Raw genomic sequence first — 15248 nt, 5'->3', positions numbered from 1 at the left:
TTGTGAAATCACTTCTGGTATAGTTGGTGAGTCTGAGAGGAAAGATGAAATTGAGAATGATCAAGAAATTTAAAGAGTTATGGATGCTTTTAAATAACACGCGTCTTGATAAGCCTTGGTCTCTGATTAGTGAGTAATTGTCTGTTGTTGACTGAGTGCTTGTCCAGGGCAGTAAACTTGTTCCTCCGTTGGGTATACAGAGCAAACTTCTGAGTCTTGTTCACACTGGTCATCATGGTATAGTGAAGACTAAGGAGTATTTGAGATTGCAACTTTGGTTGCCCGGCATGGATTTAGAGATTGAGAGGATGGTGTGTGATTGCGTGGAGTGTTGTGCCAGTGATAACATTTTGAAAACCAAGCAGATGCCTATGGTCTGTAGGAAGTTACCTGTTCAACCCTGGGATGAAATTGCTATTGACATTGGTGGTCCGTTAGATGGTGTGAGTGATACCCCCTATTGGATTGTTGTTTTAGATCTGTACTCCAGATGGATTGAAGTGAGTGCTGTCAGAGACATTTCGATGGTATGTGTCATTAAGTTTTTAGAGAGAATGTTTTCCTAATAGTATTCTCTCTGACAATGGGCCACAGTTTTTTTCTAAAGAGTTTCAGTGTTTTTAAAAGATTGTGGCATTATTCATAAGAGATGTGCTGTGTACCACCCAGAAACTAACAGAACTGTGGAAGGAGTAAATAAGACCCTCAAATAGAGCATACACTTAGCCAGAGTTAATGGCTTGAACTGGAAATATGTTTTTCAAGACATGCTTATCGCATGGCCCTACACTTGACCACAGGAAGAACTCCTTTTGAATTGTTTAAGGGTAGGGCATCTAACTCGAAACTGTGTCCAAGGTGGATGAGGTTAAACAAAGGTTTGGTTGATAATCAGATAGGTGATTGGAAAAGCAGAGAGCTTGATAAGCAGTTTAATAGAAAAGTGTATTTTGATGTAAAGAAATATGCTCAAACGAATGATGTGAGGGTGGGTGACCATATGAAGATCAAAACTCCTATAGGGAGTTAACCTTGGTCCAAGTATTCTAGAAGTAGGAGTGTGGTGAACATCTTTAAAAAAGCAGTTAAGACTGAAGATGGAAGGATTTGGAATAAGAGCCGAGTGGTTTTGGTTAATCCAAATTTCTCTCCAGGTGAGAGACTCAGAGGTGGTACTGGCTCTTATTCCTCATCGACAGGTGTTGTTTCCTCTCTCACAAGATCTTCTGTTTTGCCTTCCAATGTTAGAGAGAGGAGTCAGAGGGTGCGTAGACTTCCTGTGTATATGAAAGATTATGTCTGACAAGCTTAATTCTATCTCTGTTCTCTTTGGTTCTTTAAGTTTTCTTTTTTCTTTTTCTTGTTGCCTTTATTTCACTCTTTTCTTCTTTTTCTTTTCCATTACCTGTATTTTGTTGTAAAGAGGGAACATGTGTGAAGTCATGTTGGATTCTGTGTAGAACCTCACTGAAAATTCTATGTGGAACCTCTGTATTACTGTGTTCTATGTTTGCCAGTTGACGATTTACTGTTGATGGCTGAGGTGAATAAACCTGACTTGCCTCCTACCTCATTGTTCCTGTAATTTTTATTCATACAGAAGACACCACACTAGCATTCTGAGACACAGACTTTATCGTTCCCAAGTGGTGAACCCACGAGTTCAACGGTATTTCGACCATCAACTTATCTACCCAATAGTCCTTGCGAGCCTGACGTCCCCCTAAGGTACTCAGCAGTAGGGCCCAGATACAGCCCAGTGATTTGATTTGATTTGATTGCGGATTTATAGAGCGCGTAGCTACCCTCGGGCGTTCCAGCGCTAAAGTGACAGCCCAACAGTACTACTGTGGAGGGATTATTGAGGGAACAGCCAGGTTTTCAGTAGTCTGCGGAATGTGAGCAGATTGTTTTCTTTGCGAATGTTAATGGGGAGGCTGTTCCAGTGTTTAGGGGTGTTGTAAGAAAAGCGGCGACCGCCCGTGCGAGCTCTTCTTATTCTGGGGACGCTGGCCAGGAATAGGGAGTCCGACCTGAGCTGTCTGGTGGATTTGTGGTGCTTGATGAGTGGTCTTAGTATGGGTGGGCCTTTGCCTTGTAAGATTTTATGGGAGATACATAGGGCTTTGAAGGCGATGCCCTCCTGGATGGGAAGCCAGTGAAGTGCCTTGAGGGAAGGTTTAGCTGAGCACCTTGTATTCGTCCCCGTTAGTAATCTTGCTGCAGCATTCTGGGCGTGCTGAAGTTTTTTACTAACAGCTACTGGTGCTCCGAGGTACAAGGCCAGTCTCGATATGATGAGGCCCTGAATCAGAATTTTCCTAGATTGGGGGGAATGAGGGGGAGGATCTTCTGAGCTGCTCTCATGAGCCCAAAGCAGGTGCCGGCTGTCTTTCTTGCTTGGGCTCTGAAGCTGAGGTCCTGGTCGAGCCAAAAACCTAAGCTCTTGATTTCTTGTTTAGGTGTGGGAGGGGTGCCCATGCTAGATGGCCAGGCAAGGGTTTTAGGGAGTTTGTTTGAGTCACCTAGGAGCATAATTTCGGATTTCTCTCCGTTAAGTTTGAGTCTGGAGTCGCCCATCCATTTGGATATTTTATGGAGGCATGAGACTAGGTTCTCCATGGATTGGTCGGCCTGGTTGATGGAGACGACTAGTTGTGTGTCGTCTGCGTACATAAACAACTTTATGCCAAATGGTGAGGCAATGTCGCCTAAGGGGCCATGTAAACATTAAAAAAGGTGGGGCTCAGGAAGGATCCCTGGGGAACCCCACAGTTCAGGGGGAAAGCTTTGGAGCGACCATAGTTGTCTGCTACTTGGAAGGTCCTGTGTTCCAAGAATGATTGTAGCCAGGCCAGGGCGGTCCCAGTGATGCCAATTTTTTGGAGACAGTGGAGGAGGATGGTGTGGTCCACCGTGTCGAAGGCAGCGCTCAAGTCCAGGAGGATCACTGCCACTGATCCCTCTGCGTCCAAGATAGACCTTGTCTCCTCTTTTACGGCCAGGAGGGCGGTGTCAGTCCCCTGTCCTGGTCTGAACCCTGTCTGGGAGTGGCGAAGGAGGTTGCTTGTCTCTAGAAATGTTGAGAGCTGTTCATTTACAATTCTTTCTGCCACTTTGCTGATGCCTGGGAGGAGGGAGATGGGTCTGAAGTTTGAGGGGTCCAGGGGGTCAAGGTTGGGTTTTTTGATAAGTGCCCGTACTGTCGCACTTTTCCAGTTGTCGGGGACTGTCCCGCTGGAAAGGGAGGCATTTATCAGCTTGGTGAGAAGAGGGGATATTGTAGGGGCTACTAGTTTCAGTTTGCTCATAGGAGCTGGGTCGTCCGGGGAGCCACTCTTCACATGGTTGAGAGTGGTCACCAACCTCTCGATGGAGATGGGGAGGACGGCCTTCAGAGCGGGGGCGTCTAGATCGATAGGCCCTGCTGGCGGGTCGGTAGGGGGGTGGAGTTTGGGGAAGTTCATAATGATCTTGAGGATTTTAGATGAGAAATACTCCGCGAGTTGGGTACATCTGGAGCCGGTGGGGTCAGCGGCCGGCTGCGGTTCGGGAACTTTCATGAGAGATTTCACTATGCGGTAGGTCTCCTTAGAGGAGTTGGAGGCAGCTAGGATTTTCCCTTCGTAGTAGGTTGCTTGTGTATTTTTGAGAAGGGTTTTGTATTGCTTCATGGTCGATTTATAGGTTTCTTTGCTGTTTGGAGTCCAATCTTTTCTCCAGAGACGTTCGAGTCTTTTGCATTTTTTCCGTAGTTCCCGCAATTCCAGAGTGAACCAGGGAGACTTTAAAGATCGCCTCTTACTGGGGAGGTGTTAGACGGGTAGAGCCGAGTCCAGGGATAATTCTATCCAATCTCGGATTTGAGTGTCTGCTAGCGAGGGGTCCGGGTTCAGGGTGGGGTTGGAGGCTATCAGCAGGCTGGTCCAGGCGTCTGTGTCTAGTTTGTGCCACGGGCGAGAGGGATCTTGGGGGGGAAGGTTGTGGGTGATTTCGGTGGAGATTGGCAGTTTTAGGAGGATAAGGTGGTGATCAGTCCAGGGGATGGGTAGGGGTGAGAATGAGGTGAGTTCCGAGATGTTCGAAAAAATAGGGTCCAGGAGATGGCCCTTACTATGGGTGGGCTGAGAATGTTTCAAGGAGAGGCTGAGTGCTGCTAGGTCTTCTTTGAGATCACCAGCTGTTTTGTTCCCTGGGTCATCGAAGTGGATGTTAAGGTCTCCTAGTATCGTAAAGTTGGAAGATAGACAGGCTAGGGAGGTGGCAGTCTCTACCAGGGAGTTGGGGAACTGTCCGAGTGGGCCCGGGGGTCGATATATTACCAGACCCGACAGTGTTTTCTCCGGGGAGAGATGTAGGGAGAAGTGAGTGTTTTCGCAGTCGAGGATTGGGCTGTCCTTAAGTTGGCAGGTGAGGTGGACTTTGATGATGATTGCTATGCCGCCTCCTGACCCTTGGGGTCTATCTAGATGTTTAATTGTGTAGCCCGGAGGAAGGGATTGAACTATGTCTGGGTCGGAGGATGAGTTGATCCATGTTTCAGTGAGGAACAGCACCTCTATGTCGTTGTTCAGTATTAGATGCTTTAACTCAGTGCTGTGCTTGGGGAGGGATCTGCAATTGAGCAGAGCCATTTTGATTGTCCTAACTTTAGGAGGTGAGTGGGGGGTGAGTCTATATGGGCAGTGGTTGCATTTGTTGTACTGTTCATCGGGAGAGATTGAGTGGAGTCAGGGGTCCTGGGTACACATAGCGAGTTTTCGAAGAGTGCTTGAGAAGTAGCTGATGGCTGTTGAGGTGAGAGGAGCAGGGGGACTGGGCGCTGGGCCCGTTCTGGCACGGACGGGCGCAGACGGGCTTACCTTTGGCGCGCCCGCAGCGTGCGTCTGCTGCGCATCCGACTGAGGCTCATCCTTAAGGGGTGGAGGGGGGGGCGTGGCCTCAGGGTAGTGGGCTCATTACCAGGCTGATGGTGGCAAGATTGATGACTTGTTTTGTCCGCTCCAACTCCAAAGCCATTTCTGGCTGGCCCGTAGTGTTGGGTAAATCTTGTTCTGAGCCCCACATCTTAACCAAGACCCCTCATAGATTGAAGTATAAGAGGAATTGTCCTGATCCTAGGGCATATGCCGCCATAGAGTCTTCAAACAAGCTCAACTGTCTATCAGCTCCTAATTACCCCCAGCCACAACTTCCTTGATCGCCAAGCTGTGTAAGTTGTGTAACTCCAGTGGACACCTGCTGTGGGACGGAGCCCAAATTAGAAGATTTGGGGTATGGGGTATCACCTTCTTACCTCTAGGGGTATACTTTCTCTGGCACAATGTGGCTACTTTCAGCAGTAAGTTATGAACACCTTTGAGGGGCAGGGTGCTCAGGAACTACTCCAATACTGGGCAATCACCTAGCTCGCTGTGGGCCATAGTGCATTCAGTAGCTCCTCCAGGCAGCACATCAGCCACTGGAGTTGTGCAGCTGCATAACAAAACTCAGAATTGGGAGCCCCTAGAGAGCCCTTCTGCAGCAGCGTTTACAGTTTTCCAATTGCCACACTAGGACCGATGGATTGTCCGATTGAGACCAGTGCCCTCCCCAAGTTACCATCAATAAAATCACACTCAGTGTGATATATTAGTACACCCAAATATTTACTTGTATCCAAATTCCATTTTAACCGTCCCTCCCAGACCTCCCGTTGTGGTTTGGGTGAGCGAAGCAGCGGCAGCAGACATGACTTGATCCAGCTAATCCATAAGCCAGATACCTGGCTGAACTCATCCAACAAACACATGACTTCCAGTAGAACAGCAGGGTCTGCTCTCATGTATATCAGGCATCATCCATGTATGGAGTCACTATTTGAGGCTGTCCACCTATGTGAATTACCCAGTGGGTGTAGGAGAGTAGGATCTGCTTACTATGGTTACCCCCACTTTTTGCTGTGTTTCACTGATTTATCAACTTTAGTCTGGCTGAGGCCCTGCTAACCAGGACCCCAGCCTAGCTGCTTCCTCTCTAAACTGATTGAATGTACATTAGCTACACTCTAAATTGGTTACTGGGTTACCCTCCCTAGTATATGGTACCTTAGGGACCAAGGGCATAGGTACCCCAGAGCCCTACCAGGGGCTGCAGCATGTATTATGCCACCCCTGGGAAGCATTCCAAAATGACACCACATGTTGCTACTGCAGCCTGGGTAAGGTGGTGCTTGCACCTCTTACTTAGATATAGTATACCTATATATACCATTTAAAACAGACACATATTAACCTAAAAGTCACTCCTATGGCAAGCCTTGACAATCCTGGAGGCAAAGTGCTTGTTTTTTTGTGGGAGGGTGCCCTAGCATGAGCTGAGCCCCTCGGAAGCTTTCGGAATCCCTTCCTTATAGCTGTTCTTTGATACCGCCATACCATATATTCTTAAGTGCATTATGACCTTGAGGTTATTGCCAATTTTGGAATGGCTGCATCAAAACATGTTGTATTTGGTGTCAAAGACTTTAGAATACTACCCCCCCTAGTTCTGGCGGCGGGGGGTAGAATTCCACCCTTCTAGAGGGAGAAGACATGTACACACTGGTTTAACCGGTAAAGGTTAAACAGAGCCCCAGAATCACAAAATGGATGCTGCTGCCACAGATACGAGTCTGACCTCCTGCTGCTGGATGAAACTCCGGCAGGGGAGGCCTAGACAATAGGTTTCCTGTCCAGGGAGGCGTAACCACCTCCCCAGACAGACTTTAGTGTATTGGGGCAGGGTGGGTGCATTCACTGAATGCTTTTCAGACAGTGCCTGGGGCACACAAGGTGTCCCCGTGCATTTCCCACTTCAAACCGGTTGCTGGGGTACTCAGCGCCAGCTCTGGAGTGAAACTGGTCAAAGGGAAAGAGGTGTAACCAGCCCCTCCCCAGGACCTCCCATAGGTGGGACCTTAGAGTTAGTCCATCCCCTAAACTTGGTATAAGTATAGGAACCCAGTCCCTAGGACTTTAGATTACCCTGGACGAAACTCTGCAACATATATTTTGGACCGTCAACATTCCATTTTGACGGGAGGACAGAAGAAATCTCCCTTAGGGTCAAGGAGTGACTTAACTGTTAAAATAGGCACCAAAGAAGCATCTTGCCGGTCTGCATTTTCGAGGCTCCCGCCGGATCCAGAAGTATCTGCAACACAAGACATGGACTTCCAGACATCTCCGAGGCCGACACGAGTCCCCAGCAAAGCTTAGACCTGTAGCCATCACGAGCGATGTGGGACCGGAACTCCTGCATTTCTACATGAGGCCCCTTTGCGATCCCTGGTCCGCCAACTGGTGGGTCACCACTAAGGAATCTCTTTTGTATCTTGGGCTTTCCTGGTTGCTCCAGACATGCCCTGACTCCCCTCCAAAGGGTGAATCCCTCAGACCTGGCTGTCTGCACCGAAGCCAATCTTTCCATTCTGCGTGGTTTGCTGTTGCCAAGGCTTGTTGGGTCCAATCCAGATACCGACACTGCAGCACTCGACATCCGACGTAGGACAGCTCGAATCCAGCTCCTGGTTGTCGTCAACGGCTCCTGGTCCTCGTGGCTGAAGAGTAAAGCTTCACCTACATCACCTGAAATCACCCAACATCGGCTGGCATCTTCTTGTTGCCTCCCTGGTCACTGGCAAGTGACCCAGACTCTGTTCCCTCTGCTTTCAGGTTCTTCAGATCTTCGATCCACCCTTGGATCCATCCAGACACTCTTCATCTGGTCGCCTGCAGAACTTCTTTGCAGCTCTCCATAGGAAACAACGATGAAACCCGACACGAAAAGACACCTATGCACCCGGCTTCCCTGGATGAGGTAACACAAGTACTTTAATGCTCCCGTGGGTCTTGACTCTAGAAGTGTCAAGTACTGAAGGGGTTTGTTCCTAGTCCACTCCTAAGTGTCCTTAATCTTCAAAAATGTAATTGCGACTTTCTACAAAGAAGTCAATGGTAGTTTACGGCTGTGTTTAGACACTGCACAAGTCCCCCGTGGGACTCCTGCTTACCTACCTTGGGTGATTCCTGGTTGCCCCAGCGGTTCTACAGGCCCTAGGCCTTGCTTCCGTCTCTCTCGTGGTTCTTATACCACTTTTTAGTATATGGTTTGTGAGGCCCCCAGGGCAAAACGTATACTGTGCTAATTTACTGTATGCTACTGAAGTAATTGTATTGTACTTTTGCCTCTAGCCTCATAAAGATAATAGAGGGGTGTGTTTAGAATAAATACATATATTTTATATATAAACCTGGTGTGGTTCTCCTTTCATTTGATCACTCATGAGATTATAGACTGGTAAAACAAGCTGCTTTACATTCCTTCTAGACTTAGCCTGAAGGTTGCTCTCCACAGCTACCACTAGAATAGCTTTCTATAAAGGTTGTCTTTAAACCTACCATCAATAAGGGTCGTTTGGACTGGTTCAAGGTGCCCACTAGAATAGTGGACAGCATATGCCAGGCCAACTTCTCACAGTGGGGACCCTATGCTCCTAGCAGGCCTTCCAATTGTATTGTATTGTATTGTATATTGGATTTATATAGCGCTTATCACCCAGGGGTCTCTAAGCGCTTGCCTTGGGAACCCGTCCTGGCTTTTCCCTGTGAGATAGCCCCTACAGGGCATCCCCAAGGTGAAAGCCAGGCATCCCGCCGCGGGGGGTCGTTGTGAAGATTAAGCAAGCTTAATGCCCAGAGTTGCAGAGTGTGAACCCATGATTAGGTCAGGCACCAAAGCGAGAATTATCGAGTCCGTGGACATTTGAGCTCAAGACCCTGCCGCGTCGGGAATTGAACCCTGTTCCGGGTCTGACCTCTGCTTCAGGGTCTGCCTGCTCTAACCAGTGAGCCACACTTCTCCATGGACAATGCAAACAGCAATAAAGAGAGGGGGCAACCCTGCCTGGTGCCCGCTCTATAAATATCCTGTCCGGAATAGCTGCTCTTCTTCTGACCCTAGTCACTGAACCTTTGAACAAAAGTGACATCCATCACCAGAATTCCGGTCCTATGTTCAGTCTACCCAGTGCAGATTGTTAAAATGCTCACCCCAGAGCATCAAAGGCCTTCTTGATAGCTAAGGAAGTCACCCAGCATTATGTTTCTATCTTATATTCTCAGTCGAAGGCCCAGAACAGACATCAGAGGTTTAGGAATGTGCTTCTGCCGAGGATGAAGCCATTTTGTTCTGGATACAATATTGCCTGTTACCAGTCAACCTGGTGGCCAGAACCCTCCCCCTAATTTTCTTATCAATATTTAATAAATACACTGGGTGGTATGATTTAACTGACAGCCGTCCAAACCTCAGAGGCACCACCATTAGTGCCTCCCTCAAAGAATCATATAATATAACTTGTGCCTTTTCTTTTTGATAGACGTTCGATAGTTGGGCAGCTGGTTTTGGTAGGTGGCATCAAACTCAGAATGGAAACTTGTCTTTGCTTGGAGTCTTGCCCTTTGCAATCTATGTGTCCATATTGCATTTTCATGCACATCCCTCTCAACACCACTCAAAATGCATCCCATTCTAATACCTTGTCGGTGGCAGATCCTTCATTATCAGCAAAGTATCATTCAACGGCTTCTGCTACGTGGGTACAGAACTGACCATCACTCAGAGCTACGGGTTACAGTCACACAATAGGATTAAGAGGCACAGCTTCCCCAGGAGATGGTGAACATTTGTGGGCTGTGATCGAACAGTGTTCTTTCTAATAATTCAGGGGCATATTACCAAGCAATAGCGATAATTATCGCTATTGCTTGGTTAGAGACAAAAATTTACCGCTGAGCTGCGGCGATTTTTATCGCAAATAAACCTTGGTATTACCATGGCTTATCGCAAATGCGATAAAAATCGTCCGCAATGCATGAATATCGCTGAAAAGTCAGCGATATTCATGCATTGCCGAGTTAATGCTCTTAGCCATGTCATCCACCTCCCATTGGATAACATGGCTAAGAACTGCTCAGGGCAGGTGTTAGCTTTTGGAGATATTCGCGCTTAGCGCGAATATCTCCAAAAGTTGGTAATAGGTGATAGCAATGTTAGCGACTGTTTCCAGTCGCTAACATCTAGACACGCCCACTTTGCATGTCATTAGTGATAAATATAACTGACATGCAAAGTGGGGCCCAAGATGGTCGCTATCTCCTACTAGCTGTCGCTAACTGGTGTTAGCGACAGCTAGGTAATAGGGAGATAATTTTATCTCCACTTTCTTGGCTTTTAAAGCCAAAAAAGCGGAGATAAACCCCCTTGATAATATGCCCCTCAGTGTGTGTGCATTTATGTGCTCTAGTTGTACGGCAGTATCCAAATACATTCAATTGTGCAGTGCATGTACTGCCGAGTAATGAGAGTGCTCCCTGTCACCCGGGTGTTGGCCCCACCAGATGTGCACCACCACCTGTAAGTTGTAAGCCCATTGGTGTAGATGTTTAGTGGTAGTGTGTGCCTGAGCCCCTGGGAAGGCAGAATCAATCTATCCCAGTCTAATTCTGAGATACGATTAAAGCCCCAGGCCATAACACCAGAGATAGTGCCAAGTGTTAAAGTGCTGGTGTTAGAGAGGTGAAAAGCAGAGGCTGCCCCACATTTGGTTTATATAGTGCCACCATCTGTAAGAGCCCCCATCCACTGCAACTTCCAGAATAACTTAACAACCCTTTTGTTTTCTATCAGCATGTATGCCACAGTAAATGAGACCTCAGGAGGTACCCATATCAGTTCTTCCTTGGCATGTTCTTAGTATGAGGTAACATATCCCATGCCTCGCCACCTTTTGTATTCCTTGTTCAGTTTCCCCACTGGTAAATGTATCTCTTAAACGGATGTGAAGTGGATGCAATGGCTTTTCAAGTACACGTGAATCTGGTGCTGTTTCATATAGATGTCAGTGCCCTGTACATTCCAAGTCAATATACTATATTTTTGATTCCCCATGTTGTTATTGTAGGCATTATCACATTTGTAGGGGGCGGGCTATTCATTTTTCACAGCTGAGAGGGTGACTGCAATTATTAAACACACAAAATATAAACATAAGGAAGAATACCCAACAATCCTATTCACCTGGTGATGTCTTCAATCAATCACAGCCACCCAGTGCCCATAATGATCTGGCAAATGATTGATAGTCATTGAGGGAGCTCAAATAGCCCATAATGTGTGTACATTAGTTGTCCCACCCGACATTCACATAGCTTGCACAGCCTCCCCTCCTGACCGGATAAGGCATCCTCACCCATCTCATCGCAGTCCCTTAACACAGTATCAAGTACAAAGCAGGGCAGAAAGTATACATCATATATTATGAGCACATGAGGAGGTACGCTTTTATTGGAGTGATATGCGATCCATCACTCAGTTCCTCCGGGATCTCCTCCATGACATTTGTGTTGTCTGAGTACACCATGTCCAAATCACAGTAGTGGGTGTGTGTACCTGCCCCTCCGGCCTTTTTGATTTCCGCAAGTACTCGGGTCCTTCCACTGGCAGCTTGTGGCCCATGGGTTTACTGCAGAATTTTCTCTGGGATCGATGTCTGCTTTTATGGATCTTCTGCCGCTCTCCAGCACCTGTGGGGAGGTGGGTGCCATCTCACCTTGCATTTCCAGCCATGTCCACACCTCCTTTGTGTAGTAAAGAATACTGTTTTGTTACCATCCAGAACCCCCAATTTTGCTTGATAAATCAGTGCATATTAAATGCTAGACAGTGAAATCACTGTTTCACCATGTGGAATGACTGTTGCTGCCTTCTGACTTCCTCCAGTTAACCCGGGAACAGTGCTGTTTCCATTGTCCACAGGCCTTTGGTTCTGGCAATTTGTAAAATGATGTCTCTGTCCCTAAAATTGAACCACTGTGCTACTACTGACAGTGGGTGTGCCCCCCTTTTTGGTGAAGTGAGTGGTACCCTGTGGGCCTGCTTCACTGAAAATAAGATCAGAGTCCTGCCACTCAAGATTTACTCTGTCAACTATGTCTCTAAATATAGGTCCATACTCAGTCCCTCCACTACCCAAATATTATATTGTCTACAGCTGCCCTCCAAATCATCCAACCTGGAGCGCAGCACAGCAGCCTCTCTATGGAACTTCTCCAGCTGTGTCTGGGTTGTCACCACAAAGGGTTGCATTGATGCCAATGTTGATATCATGTTGCTCACCATCTGCTTTAAGTTTTTGAGGTCTTCTCTGAGAAATACCACATCCACCATCAGGGTATCTAACTTGGGATCTAAGGAAGTCTTGAGGTTACTCACAGTGGCTGGGATATTTTTCAATTTCCTGTATGATCGTGGAGCAGCCATTCCATAGTGGTGGATAGGGTTGCATTTAACTAGTGAGCTGGTGGTCACTGAATTAGCATCGCTACATCCCCCATCTTGCCAGTGTGCAGCTTGACCATGACAAGCCGCAAGGCATCCCTCAGACCAACCAGTCAGTGGCCAGAGGCAGTCGCCCACCTATACAGTTTGTAAGTCAGGCAATGGGGGCCCCAGCTCCTGCCAGGAGTCGTGCTGATGTGGTAAGGTTACAGGCCACCTCCCATCGTCACTTGAGGTCACTAGCATTCCCGATTTGCCCCCAAATGGGGTGGGGGCACAAGGGAAGTTATACAATTTCAGACCCAAATGGTTATCACTGGGCATCTGGCAAAATTCCCAGGCATGCCCCGTAATCCTCAGTAGTGGATTCCTTTTTCCTCAGGTCACAAGACAGCTATACTTCCCCTTGGTTCGAAGGCTTATTTTTGCTCATTGAGGACACCTCAAAGTCTAGTGCTAAGGCCACTATCAGTGCATTTCCGCTTCCCCTGTCTCTCCCTCGTCTGGATGGCCCTGTACTCAGGAGAGTCTGCACATGTCTATGTGACTCTCACTTCATCCACCTTTAAGGCACGAGTAGGTTGCAGCCCAATGTTCATGCCAGCATCACTCCAGGCCTGCTGTGTGATAGTCACCACACAGCGGGTCTGCCAGTGTTCCCCCAGTAGGGCAACTTCCACAGTCCCTTCTCGGGCCTGACACAGGCAGCCGACTCCCTGGGGCTGCACAATTGCTCACTGAGCAAGGGGGAGGAGCCGCAACATTCCCTTGTAGTTGCTTACAATGGTGGAGTCTCACCATCCCGCAGGCTGTGATTGCCCGGAAGCATAACACATGCCTCAAACCTACACAGGATCGGGCCAGAAAAAGCACCCCATATGCGGCATCAACACTGTTTCCTCAGGCTCTCTCATCGAAGTGGAATGTGGGCTGATGCTGCAGGATAAATGCCAGCAGTGGGATGGAGCTCTCATTTATGCGGCCAGCCCGGACACCAATGTGAACCTAAAAGAAACTAGGGTCTTATTTCTCACAGCACACCATTAGTCATTATTTAGTCATTTGCACGTATATCTCATCTGTGGGTATGATTAACTCCAATACTGTTTACTCAGAGACACTGTCAACAATATAAATTCGGAAATTGGAATCCAAAACAATTAATCTTCTTGAGTCTCAATAATCTTTATTTTCACATTTCAATTGATTCATATAAAACTCCCAGCACACGACTACCAGGTACGGAAGTGAGGATACACGCGTTCGGTGGTGGATAGGATTCTGTAAGGTCATAACTTATTACGGTTGGACCTCAAGTGTGACTGGATCTCTTGGAAGTAATGCGGGGAATACTATGTGAGCGTGCCTAACATTTGGAAACTCCACGCGGTGACGGTACCAGTGCCACACCGAGTTAAGGGAGGCTAAGGTGAAGATTTCTATAATACTTTAGTTACCTGACCGTACGAGTCTAATGGGGTTGCCTTTATAATTTGAGGTGTTATGAATCTTCCGGGCGAATACTCTCCACTGCTCACCAAGAGACTGTACTGGGATTGCCAGGTATTACCTTTGTAGTTCTCTTTATATATTTTTTGGACTTCATTTTTGTGTTTTCAACAACGAGCGGGTGATCTTGGATTTCTACCAAAAGTTTTTTTTGCACAAGCGTTACTAGGCTTGGCTTCTCGGGACTACGAAATTGATGACTTTTAGGTGTATGCCTTGAAAAAGTGTTTGAACAAGATGAAACACGTTTCGGCAAGTCGTGTGCTGGGAGTTTATATGAATCAATTGAAATTTGAAAATAAAGATTATTGAGACTCAAGAAGACTAATTGTTTTGGATTCCAATTTCCGGATTGATATTGTTGACAGTGTCTCTGAGTAAAAAGTGTTGCGGTTATCATACCCAGAGATGAGATATACGTGTAAATGACTAAATAATGACTGTGCTGTGAGAAACAAAACCCTAGTTTCTTTTATTGCATTTTTGGCACATCTAGGTGTGTCAGTTACACCTCTAGGTAGTAGGCGTTTAGGGTTAACTAAAGCACCCAAATTTATAATTTGTTTAGCTCTATCTGTTGACTTCCACGCCTCCATATTTATTTTTGTACAAATAACAAACTATCTTTCTAATGAATTTATTTATTTATTGATTCATGTGATTCCGAGAGAAGCAAGATGGCGGTCTAGCGTTAGACCGTACTGCAGCACCTCACTGAGCTCCGCTTCATCGTGACCAGACCGGAGATGACCCATGCTTTCACCGCTCAGCGCTCGATCGGATGGAGCCTGTAAATGACTGCCGACTTGTCTCTGAATGATGATGGCTGAGAATCGCGTAAATTGTGCATTTTGAATCCGTGTTCTACGTCTCTATCCTTACTCCCGTTTTTGCTCCGAATTTACGTAGCGTTATGGTACAGGGGTTGTCCCAGCTCAGAAATCACAGGGAAAGCCACAAAAGACATCTGAACTCACCTGGGCATATGCGGAGGTCCGTGGCTCCGCCTCACAGGAACGCTCTGGACAGACTCCAGCCTGCTTCAGTAGCGGTGCTTCGGTGGATAACGCAGTCGGTGCAGCCGCTGCCGCAGAGCTCCGCGTTCGTAGTGTGTGGCAGCTTCGCTTTTCTGATTCAGCCGCGTGTGCTGAGATATCCGCGGAGGTCTCCAAAATCATCAGTTATGCCGCCGAAGAGTGCTTTTGCCGCTTCAGCCGCCGCGACCAGAGCGCGGGTTGTGATGGCAGCTAGAGTTCTATGCAAGGAGGCGGAAAGGCAACAACGAGAGGACTCATTGGACGGGGAAGAGTCTGACAGCACCTCGGCTAAAATGGTGAAAACGAAGGCGAAGAAACAACAAACAGCTATGCCCACGAACA

This window comes from Lissotriton vulgaris, chromosome 8 (assembly GCF_964263255.1).
Source record: "Lissotriton vulgaris chromosome 8, aLisVul1.2, whole genome shotgun sequence".
Lineage (NCBI taxonomy): Eukaryota > Metazoa > Chordata > Amphibia > Caudata > Salamandridae > Lissotriton > Lissotriton vulgaris.
The sequence above is the reverse complement of the archived record's forward strand: the minus strand, read 5'-3'. Positions refer to the sequence as shown.